Here is an 18,013-nt window from a genome sequence, read left to right as displayed (position 1 = left end):
GCATAGCAGCGCTCCAGGAAGGCTTCACTGGTCTCCAGAGAAAAAGTCTTCGTTTAGTATTGAACAGTCCAGTAACCATGTCTTTGAGCTGTGTCTGAGGCCATTGCCTGCTCTCTGAAATTTCCAATTGTGAGTTTTGTGGGGAAATGTTCCTAGTATCTCTGTGGATATCAATACTTTTCTTCCAGACGCCGTCTGGGCTTTGAATGGCTTGCCCACAAATGTCATGAAATTGAAATTCTCCAGGAATCTGTTGACAGTCGATTTAAGGAAGTAGGAAAAAAACGCATGAAAAAGAAAAAGATTTGTCAGGGCTATTCACTGTTTTATGCAGCTGACACTGGGGAAATGGGGAACGCCTTATTTGCTGTGGGGTGGGATTTTGATTTTGGTGACAATTTCACAGTTTTAGGTTTTGCGCATCTAAGTAAGCCTGAACCACTTGATAAAAGCAGAAAAAGCTTATGCTGCTCTTATCTGCAAAACCGGATTATATATAGAGAGAGTGAGATATATATCTAGACGTATAAGCAGCATTTTCTTATTCACTGTAGTTAACTTATTGTCTAACAACACAGCATTATGTACTCCATACACCAACATGACTTTATCCTTTAAACGCGGTTTGTTTTTTTGCAGATCATCTCCTGGCAGTTTCTGTAAAAATGGATGTACAATACAGCTTTTATGTTTCAGCTCGGTGTGTTGAAAAGCCCCACTGACTTTTCTGTATGTGAATGTTTCATCTCTGACCCTCTTTCAGATAGCAGAGGCTAAAGGACAGCAGAAAGAGGATCAAAGACATTTCCCCTGCATTCACACTGAGTACACTCTTTCCAGCGTGTAGGAAATCTATTTTTAACTTGTCTTTCATAAGAAAGGACACGCAAAGAGTGAAAGACATTGTCAGACCTTAAAGAAACCCGTTTCTTTAAAGAAGACTGGGCGGCTTTGTTGGAATCGTCATATCCAATGACCTATTTGACATTTAGGTTTGAGAACTTTATTCCACACGATATTTGATGCAAGTTTCTTTTTCCCCCTTTTCTCCATGAGAGATTTTTTTTCTTTTCTGCAAGTTTAAAAAAGAAGAAATATGCACATATATTTGCGTCAGTGCTGAATCACTGATTTGTCATCGAGCGGTGAAAAGAGCAATAAGAGCCACAGCTAAATTAACCAAGCACTCAGTGGCCCCGGGGCACATGTGTCAGGCTTTTCTTTAACTATGCACAAAACTTGAAAATCCCTGACTTCATTCTGTTCTGAAAAATGTTACTATTCCCTCATTATGTCCATCAGAAACATCTCTTGACGGACTCCCTTGTGCTGTAAAACATTTGGCAGCGTGGCCCAGCGCTGCTGTCACTCACATTTAGAAGAAGAAAACAAAAACCTGCCCTGAAACAGCAGTTTTGGTTACTAATAATGCAATAAATTTAGATCAACTTTGTGCTGACATCAGGGGACAGTCCATTTTAAAGCTAAACTAAATACGGTTTATTTTTAATGGATATAATTACTATATATAATATGAAAGGTGTTTCTTGTTTTAATGAACTGATGTTATCAGGTGAGCTAAAAGAGACGATTGCCAAAGATCGGCGCTAAGCTTGTGGTTCTTTCATGGCTGGGTTAAGATGGTTGGAATGTGGACATACTGGGAAAAGGACAGTAAACAGAAGAAATGATGAAAAGAGAAAGATCACAGAGGAAGTTTATGATAAAGTGAGAGAGGACAGAGAGTTGGCATGATGGGATATGGTGAGTTGAAGGCAGATGATCCACAGTAGAGACCCCTAAAGGGAATAGAAGAAAAAGTGACATGCAGTGACTTTCACAGAAAGGCAGACAGAGAAGATGAAACGTACCTTTTCATGATTTTGTGCTTCCTGTCTTTTATTCTTTATATGTTGCCAACCTCATGGACCTTCTGCATTCTTCCTGGGCACACTCCTTTCTGCCTGAAGAATTGCAAAATATTAATACTACTTTTTTTTAAAGCATTCCTTTAGTAAAAGTAGCAACACCACAATACAGAAACACCTCATTACTGATTATATTATGTATTAATACATTTTACTCAAAGCGTCATAAGTAAATGTACTTACTCTGCAGATAAAAGTCCATCAGTGTGAAAGTCAAAGTCAACTTTATTGTCAGTGCTGCCATACATGCAGGACACACACAGGATCAAAGTATTATCCATGGTCAGTTCATCGATCAACATTACCGCTGCAGATGTTTATAGCTGAGCTCAGTGTAAGAGTTCTATTAGCTCACATGTGTACCAGAGGCAATAACCAGCTGTAGCCACAAGATTGCAGTAATTAAAGAACTGATGCAAACATGTAAGAAGCTGTTTGAAATGACAAGTGAGAGATTGATGTCTAATGTCTAGATTTCACTGGACAAGCACTGCTTGGCTTGCTTGCCCTGACAGAACGCTGTTGGGTGGAAGCCAAAAGAGAGCCAAAAGACAGTAAACACTTGCATGTGTCATGGTCTGACCGCGTGGATTGTATGAGGAGAACCCAATTGCTGACACAGGCGAGGAGACGCAATAAACACGAACAAAAAAACCAGCCTTTATTTGGGGCTGATACTCAAGCATACAAAATAAAGCAAAAGGCTAACAGGGTGACAACTAAACTAAAACCTACACTGGAAAGAAACTAAATTATGATTACCATGATGTGAACATAATGCTAAACAGGTACATGTAAGGAACTATGGCGCGAAAAAACATGAAATGTGAACATGGACATGAAAATTACAAGAAGCTGACGTGACGGGAAGAAACACAGACGACGTGACGAGGAACCAATGGAAACACACAGACTAAATACACAAGAGGTGATGAGGGGAAGGGAAACACATGGGGAAACAGCTGACAAAAATTAATATGATGACACCACAGGAGAAAGTGAAACTAAAACAATGAACACAGAACACAAAGACCCCTTCAAAATAAAACAGGAAGCCTAACAGGACACAGACATGACACAAGACAGACTAATGCACACAGACTCCACACGACACACCGACAATGGAGACTTAAACGCCGGCATACAGAAGGTAAAACACTGAGGACAAGGCAGACCATATAATGAAGAGAATAGGAACAGACTCATAACTAAGAATACAAAGAATAACCTAAACTAGACTCAAAACTCAAGGGAACCTGATAATAATACAAGAACTTAACATCTTTTCCACATACAGTGGGGCAAAAAAGTATTTAGTCAGCCACCGATTGTGCAAGTTCCCCCACTTAAAATGATGACAGAGGTCAGTAATTTGCACCAGAGGTACACTTCAACTGTGAGAGACAGAATGTGAAAAAAAATCCATGAATCCACATGGTAGGATTTGTAAAGAATTTATTCGTAAATCAGGGTGGAAAATAAGTATTTGGTCACCTCAAACAAGGAAAATCTCTGGCTCTCACAGACCTGTAACGTCTTCTGTAAGAAGCTTTTCTGTCTCACTCGTTACCTGTATGAATGGCACCTGTTTGAACTCATCATCTGTATAAAAGACACCTGTCCACAGCCTCAAACAGTCAGACTCCAAACTCCGCCATGGCCAAGACCAAAGAGCTTTCGAAGGACACCAGGAAAAGTATTGTAGACCTGCACCAGACTGGGAAGAGTGAATCTACAATAGGCAAGCAGCTTGGTGTAAAAAAATCAACTGTGGGAGCAATCATCAGAAAATGGAAGACATACAAGACCACTGATAATCTCCCTCGATCTGGGGCTCCACGCAAGATCTCATCCCGTGGGGTCAAAATGATCATGAGAACGGTGAGCAAAGATCCCAGAACCACACGGGGGGACCTGGTGAATGACCTGCAGAGAGCTGGGACCAAAGTAACAAAGGTCACCATCAGTAACACACTACAACGGCAGGGAATCAAATCCCGCAGTGCCAGACGTGTTCCGCTGCTGAAGCCAGTGCATGTCCAGGCCCGTCTGAAGTTTGCCAGAGAGCACATGGATGATACAGCAGAGGATTGGGAGAATGTCATGTGGTCAGATGAAACCAAAGTAGAACTTTTTGGTATAAACTCAACTCGTCGTGTTTGGAGGAAGAAGAATACTGAGTTGCATCCCAAGAACACCATACCTACTGTGAAGCATGGGGGTGGAAACATCATGCTATGGGGCTGTTTTTCTGCCAAGGGGACAGGACGACTGATCCGTGTTAAGGACAGAATGAATGGGGCCATGTATCGTGAGATTTTGAGCCAAAACCTCCTTCCATCAGTGAGAACTTTGAAGATGAAACGAGGCTGGGTCTTCCAACATGACAATGATCCAAAACACACCGCCCGGGCAACAAAGGAGTGGCTCCGTAAGAAGCATTTGAAAGTCCTGGAGTGGCCTAGCCAGTCTCCAGACCTCAACCCCATAGAAAATCTGTAGCGGGAGTTGAAAGTCCGTGTTGCTCGGCGACAGCCCCAAAACATCACTGCTCTCGAGAAGATCTGCATGGAGGAATGGGCCAAAATACCAGCTACTGTGTGTGCAAACCTGGTAAAGACCTATAGTAAACATTTGACCTCTGTTATTGCCAACAAAGGTTATGTTACAAAGTATTGAGTTGTATTTTTGTTATTGACCAAATACTTATTTTCCACCCTGATTTACGAATAAATTCTTTACAAATCCTACCATGTGGATTCATGGATTTTTTTTTTTCACATTCTGTCTCTCACAGTTGAAGTGTACCTCTGGTGCAAATTACTGACCTCTGTCATCATTTTAAGTGGGGGAACTTGCACAATCGGTGGCTGACTAAATACTTTTTTGCCCCACTGTACCTAAGAAATAACAAATAAAACAATAAACTCAAAGTGCTGGGTCACAGACCGAGCCCCTGACAGCATGAATCCAATGGACAGAAACACAACTCCTGATCAATGCTAATGTGCATCCATATCTCTTGGAGGTATGTGTAATGTAGCAGGCATGTGTTTGCTATTTTTTTAAATATTACCATAACTTCCCATTTCCATAACGCAATTCTAAAAAGCATGATTTATCAGTTTTGACTGGGTGTTATTGTTGCCACACAGTGAACTCAGTATTGTTGAAAGGATTTTGTTTCTATTCCAGAAGAAAGAACACATTACTCACCAGATGAATGACATTTATAACTATAAATGTTAATAACTTAAAATCAAGCCTTTATTAAAAGTCTATTAAGTCTTTGTTCATATGAGATCAGTAGGTGTTTGCCAAACTTTAGGGGAAAAGGAGCTGAGCTGAGACATGTATGTGATAATCTGTCGTGGTGCTGTACAAAGCCAAATTTATGAAACATGTTATTGAGTATGGCTATAAACATCATGTGTTTTACTGATGTTAATAGCCTTCTCGCACTGCTGCACTTCTATTGCTCACAGGAACCACAGGTTTTATTGGCTCTCGGAAAGTTTTGTTGTTTTCTTCTTCAAAATCATGAAGCAGCCACCACTGCAGTAGATTTTGAATTGTTTCCACATACACTATGGGTGATAAAAACAAGAAACAAGCACTGCTCTTTGACCACTGGTGGAAAAACCACTGGTAGAAAAACTCTAATAGTTTCCAAAGCTACTGGAACAGAGGCTAATCTGGCCATGACCCCATGACTGGAAGTAGCGGCTGCAGCCAGATTGTCACGAAATTCATTTTTAGCCTTTACAAAGCATCATTTACTTTATATTCATTGTTCAACCACTTGACAAGTCTTACTTTGCTGGTTTGATGGCTTTGCAGAATCATAAAAGTGGCAAGAGAAGGACAGTTAAATATTATATTTTATTCAACGTGTCCCATTATCTCTCTAAATCCTGTTGATCCTCTACCCCACTGGTAAATTGTGTATATTTCTGTCTGCTCCATGTAGGAATGAAAAAAGGAATAAAACTCCAATACAGAGACTCCTCTGATGATTGGCTCTGAGTTGAGTTCAGCCACCCATTGTTCACCCATAATCCAGGAAAGCTATTAAGGTGTTAAAATATGTACTACTAGAGACTGTTTATGATCATCCAGTTTACTGTGCTGGGAATTTTGTATTTGCTCTTTTTCTTTAAAATAAGCAAAGCAGGCGAGAATCACAGGTCTCATAATACTTGACATCAAGTAGACTCAGCGTCTGTCCTCAGTGAAAGAGTACTTTTGTTTGAGTCCAGTCACATTTTTATTGGTTTATTTTGAAGAAGAAGAAGCCATTTAAAGTCCTACTTTCATTATATATATCTTTATATCTGTATTTCTTTTTCATTCGGTTGTAACAATACCTTGTTCTGACATCATTTCAAACACTAAATTGGTAGATGTCATTATGGTATTTTACGTAGGTTGCATTTCTTTCAGGAATGCATGTTCTGTCTTGGCCTGCTGCCACTTTGACCCACTTTTGATGAGAACAGAAATGGATGGATGGAAAGATGGTTGTTAAAACTGTCAAATCCCCACTTTCACCAGTTGTGGCAACACTTTACTCACTTGGGATATGGTTTTTGAATTGCACAAAAACAACTTAAGCTTTTGGAGTGTGTAGAGGGAAAAGCTGTCAAAAAACACTTGCTATCACCTCGTGTAGACTGAACTCTTGCAGATGGCATGAAAAACAGATTTTCTACAGAACAAGCACTATAAGAGGCGTATAAAACAAGGTTTCGAATACGTTGCCATTGCATCATGAAAAGTGAAAGAGCTGAAAATAGTAGAAGGAACTTTTATGTAGAAACTCAGTTGTGATTTAATGTTAAAAAACCTCTAATATTTCACTTGATAAGAAAACATAACCTTGCTTCACCTCTCCATGAAGTTGCTGCTCATCAGTTAGTCTTGTTCTAGCCTGCAGTGTTAGGTTGTGCAGCTGAAATAATAAGTGACCAGAAGTTAGAGCAGCCATCTAGTAGCTGGCAGGTTGGTCCCTGTTCAGATGCTGGCATATTTTAATTTTATATGATCCAAAAATAAGCATCATACACATCGGACACACTGTGATGTGCGTTCACATTTATTTATTTATTTATATTTTGGAATCAAACCACCAACCTTCCGGTTAGTAGTTGACCTGCTCTACCACCTGAGCTACAGCCACCCTGACAGAATTTGAAAACAATAATATGATGCAGCTTGCAAGAAGCAGCATGTGTAAGTGTAAGTAAAAGAAGGGTGTTTTCCATCTTCCTTTTCCAAAGAGCAACTGTCAGTGATAACAGACTTTCAAATTTGCAGTGTGGATCTTCTGAATCAAGGTGCAGCAGCATTACAATAGTACTAGTACAATGGAAGTGACACAGCACCATACCTGCTTCATGCCCTGGAGGACGGGGCTGTGGCCCCCCCACACCCTCTAGCAGATCATTACATGAAGGAACCTTTTAAAAACAAGCGCGTCCATGCTCACAGGTGTACACACGGGTGCTCACACACACAAACTACACCCTCAAAGCACACTGTGCGCTGTCGATCCTACGTGCTGCACAATAATGTTTAATATGTAGTATTTACTGGTATATTCATATATCATCGTGATGTTGTTTATTCTATTGCTCTTGTTTTCTTCTGCTTGTTTTCTTTTTTCATTCTCAACAGGTGAAATTAAAAAAGTATCTACTGTTATCTATTGTTAGCTAGTTTATTGTGATGGTGTTGTTTTTATTATGTTGCTCTTTGTTGTTTGTTTTCTCTTCTGGTTTTTTATCTCCATACAGGTGATCCAGGTGTTTTGTTTGTTTTTCTTTTTTTTTTCTTCCCTCCTTTCCCCTCTATCTCTTTCTTGGCCTTCAGACAACAATTCTGATGGCTAAAGATCCAAACGGGACAGGAAAAAAAAAGAAAAAAAAGAAGTGACACAGCATGAGTCAAATGTAAGCGGAAAAGCAGCCGAGTTAGTATTTTCCCTGTTAGCTTAACCTAGGGACAGAGGCCATCATGACACATGTAATCAGCAAACAACCAACAGATAAAGCAGAACTGCTCAGGTTACACAGAAAAATATCAAAACTACATGAGTTAGAACAGGTTATCTGTTGGAGTATGTGTGTGTATATGTGTTACTTTATGCTCTGAGGTTATAGTTAAACCTGCATGCTCCGAGAGTTCCAGCAGTCAGGTTTCTTCTGACCTCGGCATATTTGCAGCTCTGATCACTTTTTAACAGGGTGTGCATTCGGAGAGTTCAGACGCTGCACACAACAGCAGATTTCCTTTGCTACTTTTACACTGGCTGAAAGAAAATGAAAATTATTTTCTGGAACTTTGATTTGATGGATAAGATGCGCCCCTGCTTATAGCTAGATCTGACAACAACACGGAGCTACTTCGAGTAGCGATGTTTGATGCTTAGGCTATTTATAACATGAAAGTTTTCCATGGCTAATAATACTATTATTATTACTATTATGAGTAAGTACAGACAACCAGGGGTTTGTTTAAAATCTGTATGGTCTTCCTTCTGCTAATGCTTAGCAATAGTTTCCAATAAGGACATACTGGTACCTGATGGGTAATGAGCAGAGCTGTAGTAACTACAGAGGGTGAAAGCTGATGAAGCCAGGTTGATAACAGAGGTGATGGTCAGTGAGCAGCAGTATGGCTTCATGGTAAGAAAAGCACTACAGATGCAATGACCTTCTCTATACTGGCGAAATATAGAGAAGGTCAGAAGTTGCAGTGTGTTTTTGTGGATCTGTAGAAAGCATATGATAGGGTGCCAAGAGAGGAGTTGTGATAGTGCAGGAGGAAGTCAGGAGTGGCAGAGAAGCATGTGAGCGTGGTTTAGGGCATGTATGAGGGTCATTTGCGACAGAAAAGTCTACAAGGTGATAGTGAGACCTGCTATGATGTATGGTTTGAAGATGGTGGCAAAAAAGGAGGCTGAGCTGGAGGTGCCAAAATTTTCAGAAGGGACAGGATTTGAAGTGATTACATCAGAGGGACAGCTCAGGCTGAGTGTTTTGGAGACAAAGTAAGAGAGACCAGGATTGCTTGGAATGGAGATGGTTTGGACATGTGCAGGGGAGGGATAGTGGAGCTGCCAGGCAGGACCTAAAGAGGAAGACCAGAAAGAAAATTCATGGATGTAGTGAAGGAGGACACGCAGAGGGTTTAGGTGATAGACAAGGATGCTAGGAAAAAGGAGAGATGGGGGCGACAGCTGCCAAAAGAAGAGGAAGAACACCACCATCCACACATACATATGACGCAATTAGCTCTACTTTTATTTGAATCTTTACACTTTGAGATTATACTATCACAAAACAGTAGGCTACACTCATATTTGTTTGGAAGAAGAAAGCAGTCTCATCTTCTCCACGGTCCTCTGTGCTCCACTTTGCATATTTGGTAGCAGTCGATTGACTCCCATCTTCGCAGTGCAATGACAAATGCCGTCATTTGAAGATATTGAAGTTAGTCGTGAAGCCGTGTGATAAAAGACTGAACTAAGCGCCAAGTGGTGAGCTTTCCAGTAAACAATTTTAAAGCATCATTAGCGCCCTCATTACACAACACATAGCATACTCAAGCCACAGCTCCATCTAGTTTAATAAGTATGATTGAATTCATTACGCATATACAGTACTTTCAAGTGATAACTAAAAATCTACTGAATGTGACATTAACTTGAACAAATATCTTCCCATATAAAATGTGTGTCTGTGTCTGTGTGGCAGCTCTAAGTGACACTTATCATGGCCAAACAACCCTGTGGTCTTCTATTTTGATGCACGTCATCCATCAGAGAGCACACAGTCTTCATTTATAGGGCTGCAAGAAGCCAAGCCAAGGTGAGTTCTCACAGTCTGCGACAGTCCGACCCTCATCCATGATTTGTGGCCCGGTGCACAGGCGCCGCTCTCCCCCCTCCTCGCCTGTCCGCTTTGTTCCAAGGCCTTGGGTTGGCGTGCGGTGGCTTGAGGACCCTACGAGGTGATGACAGCAGGAGCGCCGGGCCACTTGGCCGTGACGGGGATTAATGAGACACACATGGAAAATGAGATCACAAAACTGCGGCGGCGAAAGCCAGAAAGGAGGATTACCGAACACGAGCTCTCACCGCCTCATTTCCAGCGAGCGGAGCCAGGGGGACACACCTGTACACGAAAGCCGGCTGACATACGCAACACTGGTGCAGATGGAGACGTGGCAGCTGTGCAGTCTCATTTTTGGCGTCTGGGACTCCCACTACTCCCAGTAAGAAAAGACATCTGCCAAGCTGTCGCTTTATCTCCTGTGGGCTTTCGCTCAAAAGAGAGTATCCAAGAAATAAATGATATCATCCTGATTTGTAGCCGGATAATCACACGCGTGTTTAAAACGGACTCCCTGAATATATCTGCAAAGGAAAAATCTATATTTTAATTTGGTTGTACAGTAATACTGTGCATCTCTGTACACGGAGACACAATAAATGATGAATGACTGTGTGCAGAGACAATAGCTATGACCTTTACGTATTACATCATCAGCGCATTAATAATGCATTCTCCAGCACTTTGCTTGGTGCCATTACTATGTTTCATATTGTGAATCGAAAAAACAACAACAGTGCATTCGGCTGCTCCTGCTTGCCAGCTTTGTCTGTCAACCAGACCTTAAGGGCCTGTTTAAAAATTAATGTGTAGTGCTTACACTGTAAATAACTGCTGGTAATGCACCGTGGGTTATTTGAAATGTAAAACCTACTGTCATGCTTTGATTATCTATGTATCTGCCCAGAGCACGGAAGCAGTGTTCCGTGCAGCCTGGCTACTGGCTTACTTATTAAGGCTTGCTGTCACTTGTGAGCATGTTGAACAGCTCCCTTGAGTTGAGAAGCAATGGGGTTACTGCAACAGCATTTTCCAGGACGCTTCATGTATATACATATTGCAATGTAATCCTGAAGAGGTCATTATTTTTCTAAGGCTCTGAGGATTTGCTCCAAGCACCGCTGTATGCCACCATCACTGGAATCTTATTCTTTAATTTCACAGGAAAATATTATGACTACTTGTTACTCTCATCCGTTCTCCTTGTGCTCCTAATCCTGGAAGAGGCTTTTCCAGACGCATTCTCAGCAAAGAGCTTCACGCAGAGGGCAGACAAATAGCTTCTGGAGTCTGCTATCAATCAGTGTGTCAGCCCTCATTAGTTTTCTTCTGGATGTACCCTTAAACAAGCCCAACCTTGTGTCTTTGTAATTGTGTGTCTAGTTACTGATAGCAGCCTCCTGCCCAGTGAATAATTAATTTGGGTAAATTGTGCTGCTATAATTTAGACTCCTTCTGCAGTAGCCTCATGGTCACCCTTACTCTCTCTCAGACTGGGAGTCTATTTTCTGCCCTGTATCAATTTTTCATATTGCAGCTATTTGTCCTCAGGGGGACGGATGTCATCATAACACTGGAGTCTGAGTTTTCACCTGTCCCTGCGGCATTCCTCTGACACTTCCTGGACACTGAGGGAGACGACATGGTTGCACTTATTGTTACTTAAAGACACGTCCTTCTGTCTGATTAAGCCCCGTTGCTTTCAAAAACTTGACTGCTTTAAGTTCACAAAAATATTTTAGCCATGCTGAGTGTCTTTGAAACTTCAGTTCAGCTGCTACATTTCACCAGCGGCCACAATTGACCCGAAACAGAGCCACATGAATGAGTGTCGGTGGCATCTGATTATCAGCTTGCCTGATGAATCTGGGCTCTGCCTCCCGCCCATATGCAGTTAAGAAAAAAAAGAGTGAGGCTTGCTCCAGATGGTCTTGCCCTTTAGAAGTCTCTCTCATCCCTGTAATGGAGCGAGTTGGCTCTTACTCCCTACACTGAGCACTGGGATTGGTCCAGGCGGCTGCTGTTAATGAGCCTCGGTGTTCCCTTCTCTGTCATGCTGGGGGTTTCTGGCTTGCCGTATACCTCGCTTCTGTTTTATCTGCCCGTGTTTCTGCGTGGGATCAGAGGGGAAATTGGGAAGCAGGTTGGCAATGTGAAGGCAGCAGCAGCATCAGTCTGTCCATGCGTGCTGTAGAAAAAGCTGACATGCTAACCCAGTTATGTCTATACTCAGCACGATTTTCATCAGACAGATTGAACAAAGACTGAAAACTGCTACCTTTGATTCCTTCTAACCAAGGTCGCCTAATGATGATGGAGTTTCCTTTCTGTCTATCATGTAATATAGTTTTCTTCTTCTTCCTCATCTTTTTTTCTCCTTTATTTTATTTATTTATTTATATTGTTTGTTTTATTGGCATGATGCTATTTCATCCTCCATCAACTGTTGGCAGTAATGTTGGTACTGTGGCTTGTTTTCTTTCGTTTATCTCACAAATATTTTGAAGAAAGTTCATCCATCTGTTTTATAGCCCTCAGCTGTGGATCCTCTGCACTTTAAACTTAGGGCTGTATTTCTGGGGCCCTGGGGCTAGCACGCTGCAGAGTCTAGTTGAGCGGTTTGAAATTTCATCACTCAGATTGTCTAAAAATCTCGGTTTTTATGTTCTTATCTACCCTTATCTTTGTTTTTCAGTGGCAAATGACTCACTCATGTTGTTTGAATGTAAACAGCAAGTGAAAAACAAAGCTTTTTTTTGTCCACTCAGGAACAGTAGAATATGAAAACAGCACATTTGACACATTATAAGCTTTTAGATTTGATTTGGTTTAGAAAACAGTTGTTTGCTAACAGATATGACAAAAAATTAGCATTTGGTCAGCCATGTAAACCGCTGAACAAATGGTATATTACACAATGGTGCCATTCTGCCATTTGTTTGGTATTTTTGCTGGGCAGGTGGTAAACAGCAACTTTATCAGATGTTTTCCAGCAGTCACGTGTAGTGAGGCTGAAACAGGACTAAAATTAAGCACCACAAAAACAAAACAATGAGCTAAAAGACACTAAATGCTCTGCAGAGCAAAGGAAAACCAAAGAATTGATCATTTGCTCTGGGTTCATCAGTGTAAGTGAGCACTTTCACATTGCACAGTCATGGCATTTGTCCTTATTAAGAAATAATAAAATTATTGATCAGTGCTGCTTATTGTTCACAGTTCTGCAACAATAACAATCTAAACAGTAGCACTAACGACTCAGTCACTGTTCATTACGAGCTGTGGCCTTGCTGGATGAATGTTTAAATTTTACACATGTTTTTCCTCCTTCAACTACAAGCTACAAGCTGGTCTTACATATATACAACAAAGATGCTAAACAGGCTTGTACCACTTTAGGAAAAGAGCTGGACCTCACAGTGCAGCACACAGATGACTTTACATGCCTCCCCTCTCCAGGCTAGTGAGGTACTGGAGACCTAGTGGGAACATTCGTTTGAATGTGTAAGAATTTCCATGTTTTCCATGGTCATAAATTCTTCTGTCATGTGTGTCATGGTAGGGTTTCCTTGTCTTTGCACAAACAGAGCCTCCTAGGAAAGACTGGGCAAGAGAGTCTATGCTAATTTCAGTGTGCTGGCCTGTAGTGAGGAGCTGAAATCTTTTCAGCCCTTTTGTCAGACAAAGATGCCAAAGTAGATGTTAGAAACTAAATTGCCCAATATGCCGTGGGACCTATTAACATAGTTATTATCATTACAAAGAAAATTTGCATAGAAATAAATTCATCACAGGCTTATATGTGCTCTTAACAGTACTTGGGAGTGACTGCTAAGGATACCCTCAAGTGCAAACCAAAAGAGAATACTGCTGACAAGCAGCAGCCCTCTCAGTGAAAATTAAAATCCATCAGTATAACTGGGTTTTTTTCAGATATTGAACAACACATCATGCTGTCAACGCCGTTCAAGGTCACATAAAATTGTTTCATTGCTCATTCAGCTGGTCCTCCCGCCCCCCCGCGGTAGATTGTCTAAAGGCCTGATCACAAGTAAACAGGCACCTGTTGTGTCTAGGAAATCATGAGAGGAAATCAGTCCAAGGATCTGCTCCAGTACTTCGGGAGCAACACATGGAGGAAATCTCCCTCTCCCAGTGTGCTTTTTTTAGATGCCCAGAGATGCCTCACTGATGCTCCAGGGGTGGCAAGTCAGACAAGATACTGTCACACGGAAAGCTTTTCTGGAGGAGGAAAAAAAGAAAGATTATCCATCTCCCTTGGATCTGGAACAGAACATACTGCACAGTCCCACAAGGATGGGGACTGCATATTGTATCCCACTGCCTCCTGTGGCTGGATTCCCACGAAACAAGACGTGGATATAAATGCTCAGTACACTCAGTTCCTCTTCTGTGCTTTTTTATATTTCAGGTCATCTTAAAACGGATTCAGTATTTTTACCCATCACTGTATACACAATCCATCACTGTCACAAGTCTAACACAAGTGTTAGGGATCTTTATTAACGGTGTTTTCCAAGACTGTAGCAAGGCATATATCGGATGCCTTTATGGTGGAATGGCCAGACCAAAGATATTGCTCAATATGGCAGCCCAATGTGAGTGGGCTGAAAGGAACCTGAATGACCCAGATCATGAGAAGCATGTGCTGAGTTAAAATAAAGACTGAACCCGTTTAGCCACAGTTCTCAATGATGTGAAAAAGAAACCAGCGACTGACCAGTAATAATAATAATAATAATAATAATAATAATAATAATAATGGATACTTTATTGATCCCCATGGGGAAATTACTTGTTTTTCTCTGCATTTGACCCATTCACTCAGTGAAGCAGTGGGCAGCCCACTAAGCAGTAAATGTGTTGATTGCTGTTTCACGGTTCAAGATTGTTCCAAAATGATTGTTGTTCCATTTCCCCTGATCTGGCTGTCTGTTGGATATACAGGGAGTGCAGAATTATTAGGCAAGTTGCATTTTTGAGGAATAATTTTATTATTGAACAACAACCATGTTCTCAATGAACCCAAAAAACTCATTAATATCAAAGCTGAATGTTTTTGGAAGTAGTTTTTAGTTTGTTTTTAGTTTTAGCTATTTTAGGGGGATATCTGTGTGTGCAGGTAACTATTACTGTGCATAATTATTAGGCAACTTAACAAAAAACAAATATATACCCATTTCAATTATTTATTTTTACCAGTGACACCAATATAACATCTCCACATTCACAAATATACATTTCTGACATTCAAAAACAAAACAAAAACAAATCAGCGACCAATATAGCCACCTTTCTTTGCAAGGACACTCAAAAGCCTGCCATCCATGGATTCTGTCAGTGTTTTGATCTGTTCACCATCAACATTGCGTGCAGCAGCAACCACAGCCTCCCAGACACTGTTCAGAGAGGTGTACTGTTTTCCCTCCTTGTAAATCTCACATTTGATGATGGACCACAGGTTCTCAATGGGGTTGAACAAGGAGGCCATGTCATTAGTTTTTCTTCTTTTATACCCTTTCTTGCCAGCCACGCTGTGGAGTACTTGGACGCGTGTGATGGAGCATTGTCCTGCATGAAAATCATGTTTTTCTTGAAGGATGCAGACTTCTTCCTGTACCACTGCTTGAAGGTGTCTTCCAGAAACTGGCAGTAGGACTGGGAGTTGAGCTTGACTCCATCCTCAACCCGAAAAGGCCCCACAAGCTCATCTTTGATGATACCAGCCCAAACCAGTACTCCACCTCCACCCTGCTGGCGTCTGAGTCGGACTGGAGCTCTCTGCCCTTTACCAATCCAGCCACGGGCCCATCCATCTGGCCCATCAAGACTCACTCTCATTTCATCAGTCCATAAAACCTTAGAAAAACCAGTCTTGAGATATTTCTTGGCCCAGTCTTGACGTTTCAGCTTGTGTGTCTTGTTCAGTGGTGGTCGTCTTTCAGCCTTTCTTACCTTGGCCATGTCTCTGAGTATTGCACACCTTGTGCTTTTGGGCACTCCAGTGATGTTGCAGCTCTGAAATATGGCCAAACTGGTGGCAAGTGGCATCTTGACAGCTGCACGCTTGACTTTTCTCAGTTCAGCAGTTATTTTGCGCCTTGGTTTTTCCACACGCTTCTTGCGACCCTGTTGACTGTCTTGAATGAAACGCTTGATTGTTCGATGATCACGCTTCAGAAGCTTTGCAATTTTGAGACTGCTGCATCCCTCTGCAAGATATCTCACTATTTTTGACTTTTCTGAGCCTGTCAAGTCCTTCTTTTGACCCATTTTGCCAAAGGAAAGGACGTTGCCTAATAATTATGCACACCTGATATAGGGTGTTGATGTCATTAGACCACACCCCTTCTCATTACAGAGATGCACATCACCTAATATGCTTAATTGGTAGTAGGCTTTCGAGCCTATACAGCTTGGAGTAAGACAACATGCATGAAGAGGATGATGTGGACAAATTACTCATTTGCCTAATAATTCTGCACTCCCTGTACTTTACAAACATTAGCTGGACTTTCCTTCTTGACATGTTAGAAAGGCAGGGTCTGTTTATCTGAGCTTTTTGTTGCCAAACCAGCGTTATATCCAGCGGAGGCAATCGAATGTCACACACCACACACACAAATGGTTCATTGAAAAATCGTCACGGTGAAACATATGTGTTATATGCTGCATAAGGACCCCATCTATTCATCCATGCATCCATCCACCTTCTTAACTGCTGATCCAATTCAGAGTTGAGGGGAAGCCTATCCCAGCTGGCACCGTAGCTTGATACACCATCATCTCATTTATGCCATTCGCAAGTTGAGGTTAGACAATTCTGGTTTGAACAGCAGACGGTGAGAAAAGAAAGGCGTGCCAAGCATGTAGGTTTATTTCTTACCATTGTAGCTGTCATTGTTGGCAAAGACACAATCTGCAGACATTGTGTGTTTCTCTGTTTTACAGGGGAGAGCATGAACGCTTTACATAATTTCCTTAGGGACAATTAAAGTATTCTGATGCTGATTTAACCTACTATTAAGAGAAGGGCATGAGGACTTATTCAAATGAAAAAAAATCAAAATGCCAGAAAAACCTGTTTTTGTTTGTTATTGTCTGTAAGAGTGATAAGACAAGTGAAACGCAACAAGCTACACAAAACCTGCTTGAAAACTTTCTGAATGGACTGTACTGCACATGCTTTAAAACGAGTGTCAAGTGCAAGTATTTCTAGTCGATAGTTGAATTTATAGTGCCTCTGCTATTTCCTCTTGCAGAATCAGCCCTCATAACTACAACCCGTAATGAAAGCTTTTTTCTAAACAGTTTGAATAGTCACGAGTTATTTCTCCATCTGGCCACACTAAAGGTGAATTATTTATGCTTCTGTTGCTTCTATTAACCTTTAAAATTCTTTACTCCCATAATGCTTACAATTTTCTCTTGTTGAGATATTTCCCTGTATTCTCACAGGTCTACCTGAACAGATTAAATATTTTGTTGAATTTGTGAATGATTTGAACGTTTACTGTCACTGAGCCGACCGCTTCTTTTCAGTCACCCAGTCTCATCTGTGGTCAGATGAATGTGGGTCAAAAACTCATGTTTCCTCCCATCACACATTAAGACCTCTCTCCCAGAAGAGACAATTAGAGTGAGAAACCTGTGTTGGCTCAGTAAGCAAATAAAATTTCAGATATGTAATAACACAGAAGTGTGACTTGAGGCAATAGCAGAAGCCACTTCTGACACCTTACCAAGCGGGTTCCTGATTAAAGCTGCAGCAGACATAATAATATGACAAATGGCTGCAGGTTTTCATACGATCGGAGCCATTCTGTTCTTCTGTGCAGCTGTTAATAGAAAAGGCACTCGTGTAATAGTGTTTAAATGCAGCTTCTTCTTCTTCTTTTTTTAAATTTTGAAGCTGGGCACAGCTTGAAGTTTGAATGCAGCATTCGAAGGCTCTTTCTCCCTGGAGTTTCATGTGCCAGGAAAAGAAAGGCTCTCCTCTGGTCCCCAGTGAAGCAATTTGTTGAGGCAGCACACATACATTACACATCCAGGGTTCGGTGTCACTTATTATAGACAGGTCAGATCCTGATTGAAAGGTCGGGATATAAAAAGCAGCTCTGATTTGTCTCTTCCCTCTGAAATCCTACTCACACACTGAGGCGGAGGAAG

Source organism: Maylandia zebra, linkage group LG5, assembly GCF_041146795.1.
Source record: "Maylandia zebra isolate NMK-2024a linkage group LG5, Mzebra_GT3a, whole genome shotgun sequence".
Taxonomy (NCBI): Eukaryota; Metazoa; Chordata; class Actinopteri; order Cichliformes; family Cichlidae; genus Maylandia; species Maylandia zebra.
This window is presented reverse-complemented; position numbering follows the sequence as displayed.